This window comes from Passer montanus, unplaced genomic scaffold (genome assembly GCF_014805655.1).
Source record: "Passer montanus isolate IOZ18808 unplaced genomic scaffold, ASM1480565v1 scaffold193, whole genome shotgun sequence".
Taxonomy (NCBI): Eukaryota; Metazoa; Chordata; class Aves; order Passeriformes; family Passeridae; genus Passer; species Passer montanus.
In genome coordinates, this window is record NW_024366514.1 from 459,043 (window position 1) to 463,120 (window position 4,078).

The window sequence follows — 4,078 nt, forward strand, 5'->3', positions numbered from 1 at the left end:
CCCGGCGCGGCGGTCCCGGCGGCCAGGCTGACCCCGCCCCGGCGGCGGCCCCGGCCCCTTGGGCGTGGGCGGGCACCGCAGCCCTCGGTGACTCAGGGCAGCCCCCCCGGACCTGCGCATACTTTTCCTATAAAGGCAAAGAAATATGGAATAGCGAGGCTGCGGCGCGGAAGGACGGGGGAGGCGGCGGCACAGGCACAGGCACTTTTCCCTGCCCTGCCGCCGAGGCTGCTCCGCCGCAGCTGGCAGTAAACGCTCGGCAGCCGCTGTGAGCGTGGGTGCAGCGGCAGCGCGGGCCGAGCCGCTGCCTGGCCGCGGTCACACAGACCGCGCTGGCGGGCCGTGGTTCCAGCCGGTTCTGCGGGCTGCTCATCCCTGCGCGCAGCCCCGCCGCGAGGGGAGGTGGCTTCCCGGCGTTTTGCCCTTCGGGTGCAGAAGACGGGTCTGGAAGGCTTCTGCACAGCGGTCATGGCAACCATGGCTGCTGAAGGACGAGGGACCGCACTCCCCAAGGGGGGCCCAAGTGCCCATGTTTTTGGTAGCATGTCATTCCTTCTTGCCCACGTTCAAGCATACTCTGATGTAAAGTGAACCACCAAATGTCATAGGAAGCCTCTGACGAAAAGCAATTTCAAACTTTGTTTTCATGACCCACCATTGTTACGTGTATTGTTGCATCTTGAGAGCGATAGAAACTCTCTCTGTGCTCTCTGTGTTTTCTGGTGTCCAAACAATCTCATTTTCCAGCCCTACAGTAAACATTTAAAATTGTGCATACTTCTTCCCATCACTGTCTGAGTAACTGTTAGCCAGGTATCCTAATGCAAAACACCACACTGCAGTATTAGATTTTGATGAGTTCCTTTTATGAAACCCTGACTTCAGTAAAATGATCCCTCCTCACAGGATGGGAAAAACGATTGGAAGGGTAAAAATGCAAAAAAAAAGCAAAAAAAAAAAAAAGAGGGGAGATATTTTAATCAGGAAACAAAAAGGAGGGGGGGAAGAAAAGAAAACAACATCAGACTAAAACAAAATCAAGAAAAACAAATTATGTAAAAATTTCGCAATTGTTCATTGAGGAGGTGGAGGGTTTGGGACTGAAGGAGTGAAGTTGAGCCTGGGAAGATAAGGAGGGTTGGGGGAAGGTGTTTTAATTGTGTCTTTATTCCTCACTGTCCAATCTGTTTTGATTGGCAAGGAAGTAAGTTAATTTTTCCCCAAATCAGTCAATGTCTCCCTGCATTTATGTTGAGCCATGAGAGTTTTCATCTCATTTTCTCCCCCTGTCCTGTTCTCCTGAGGAGCTGGAGTGAGGGAGTTCTGGGGGGGAGCCTGGCAGCCAGCAAAGCCAGGCCACCAGACATTTGCATCCACAGGAATGAGAGAATTTACACAAATGAGAGAATTTACACAAATGAGAAAGCCAGAACTCAGGGCAGAGCAGAAGAAACATCAGACCTGTCTGGGGCACAGCCAGGGAGGTGGATGCAAGTCAAACCTTTCACAATAAGAGAACACTAGTGTTTTCTCTGTGACCTTTCCCAGCTGTGATGCACTGGTACAAGAGTTTTCTTTTAATCTGCTTGTTTGACTTGTCTTTACAGGATAGAAAGATCGACTTTGCAGGAGTTGATTCAGTGTTGAATACTTTAGTCTTGAATTCATATCACTTAGTTTTTTGCCTGTGTTTTAAACTGATTTTCTATGCCATTGAGGGAAGTGCTTCAGATGAGCAGCAGACAAGCAGACATCTATCAGAAACCTTGAATTTCTAGAATAAACTGGAAAAAAGCGGGGGAAAAAGATCAATAAGACAAGTTTTGTTGTACTATTTCTTGCCATATTTGGGGCTACATAATTGGTATCATATTGCAATGCTCTATATTCTGAATATAATTGCAAAATCTTTGGTCCAATTTTCAAAGGCATAAATGGGAGCCATATCAACAGCTGTTGGGATTGACAATTTAGACCAGGTTGCCACTGCATTTTGTAAAGAGGAACACAATTCGACACAAAGGATTTTGACACCTCACCAGCATGCCCTCAGACCACCACCAGAAGGATCTGGTCCCTGGATAGATGGTTGCAGGACTGACTCTTCATGTTTTTTCTTGCTTACCATATTAAATACTTTAAAAATTATACACATCAGAGGCTTTGGACAGAAACAGGTAGCACTGGCAAGGGTCTAAAATTTTGCAGACAATTTATTCAGAAAGCTTAATGTGTCTAGGAGCAACAAAAGTGTGTCTAGGGCCAAACAGAGAGGGAGAGAGTGAGGGCCGGCAGAGTCAGACCGGGCTGAGGGCAGTCACATTTAAACCCTGGCAGGAGCAAAGCGGTGCGGTGGGAAAGTGCTGGACCCATAACTCAGAGGTTCATGGATAGAAACCATTCTCTATTTGGGTTCAGCCATTCCTAGCCAAGGTAAACCGGCTTTTCTCCAGCCTGGCTCCACACTGCTTAGCCTCTCCTGGTGCCCAAGAGCACGGCCCCTTCCCTCCACAAGTTCTTCTCCCACAGATCACCTGAGGCAGGGCTCCTGCTCGCCTCAGCTGGGATCCAGGCCAGGACTCCAGGCACCTCCCAGCCCAGCAGGCACACACTGACTTTGAGCCATATTGGTCTTGGCAAAAGCCGACAGCAAGGTATGTGTCAGCTCTCCATTCTCCTTGCCACTCCAGCCCCTTGGCTGGGTTCAGCAGAGGGTCTTTGTTCACCTTTTGTAGAGATGGGGCAATGTTTCCCTCTCCATAGTCCTTAAGGAGCTGGACTGGCTTGGGCTGGAGAAGAGAAGGCAAGGGGGCTTCTGCTGCGTGAAGGTAAATTCCCAAGGTAAGTTTGCCCGAGTCAGAAAGGGCTTGTTGCAATTTGGGAAAGGCAAGACTTTGGCGAATTTCAAGTCTGGCCGTTGTGAGAGAGGCGACGGCAGGCTTGCAGGAGGAGCTGTGGTGCTGGCCTGAAGGATGGTGTGATTAGAGAGTGTCTGGAGGCCCTGCAGGAGGGCTGCACTTGGCGCTAGATGTGGAAGGCAATGGAGAGCCAGGCAGGCTGAGCTGGGGCCATGAGGCTGAGGCAGGCTGAGCACAGGGGCCAGAGGTGAGCTGTGCAGGAGGTCCCATGGTGTAATGGTGAGCACTCTGGACTCTGAATCCAGTGATCTGAGTTCAAATCTCAGTGGGACCTGAGCCTTTTGGTTCCCTCCCGCTTTGCCTCAGCATGCTCACACTCCCACAGCTCTGCTCTGCTGCTGGGTCACTTGTGCCCTGTTCCCTGATGAATCACACAGCAGCTGAGATGCACACCACCCATCACTCCAAATGGCTCAGGCACACGAAGCTGCTCTGGGACCATTGGGTCCTGTGTTGGATGCAACCAAACACAGAGACTGGGCTACATGCTTTGGGCAGCCCCCTTTCCAGGTTGGACCATTGCCACAGGAGCAGCAGGTTACTCTGTGTGGCATTACTTGTATGGCCACCCCTGTCCACTGCTCCATTCTCGCTCCATTCCTCTGTAGCTTCTTTTCCTCTTTCCCCTGCCCATTTCTTTCTATTGCTCTGCAATCCATTCAAGGAGCTCTACCAACACTGGCCAGTGCCCCATCATTGGGGTTCCATGTGTTGCCACGGGAGAGGGAAGGATCTTCCTTGCAGAGCAGGTGGTAGGTGAGGGAGGAGGAGAACAAACGACCCAAATGATCCGGTCTCCTTTACTTGGGCAGGCATCATTTGCCCACTCACCTACTACCACAGTTCAAAGGAATATTGGATCAGTCTCCCACAGCTTGAGGGAATCACTGTGATGTGGAAGAGTTGGGAAAATCCAGGAGCTTCAGGCAAACCTGAATCATGCTGATGTGGAAATGAGTGCACCAGGTGCCCTGGACTCGGGCATTCCAGGGATACCAGAGCACATGGCATTGTTCCCTATAATATTTCTCCCTTTTTCATGGGCATTTCCTCACCGTTCAGGCCTGGTCCCAAACCACCTTGTACATCCATGTAATCCTGTGCTGCTGCTGCTGCTGCAGCTTTCCAAAAGACATTGGCTTCTGGTGGCTGCTCAAGGG

General features: G+C 50.8%; 1 non-coding gene across 1 annotated transcript; it reads left to right on the plus strand.

Moving 5' to 3' along the window:
* Positions 1–3,120: 3,120 nt before the first annotated feature.
* On the plus strand, positions 3,121–3,192 carry TRNAQ-CUG. Its single transcript has one exon. It is a non-coding gene; the product is annotated as a tRNA-Gln (tRNA).
* The last annotated feature ends 886 nt before the right edge of the window (positions 3,193–4,078 follow it).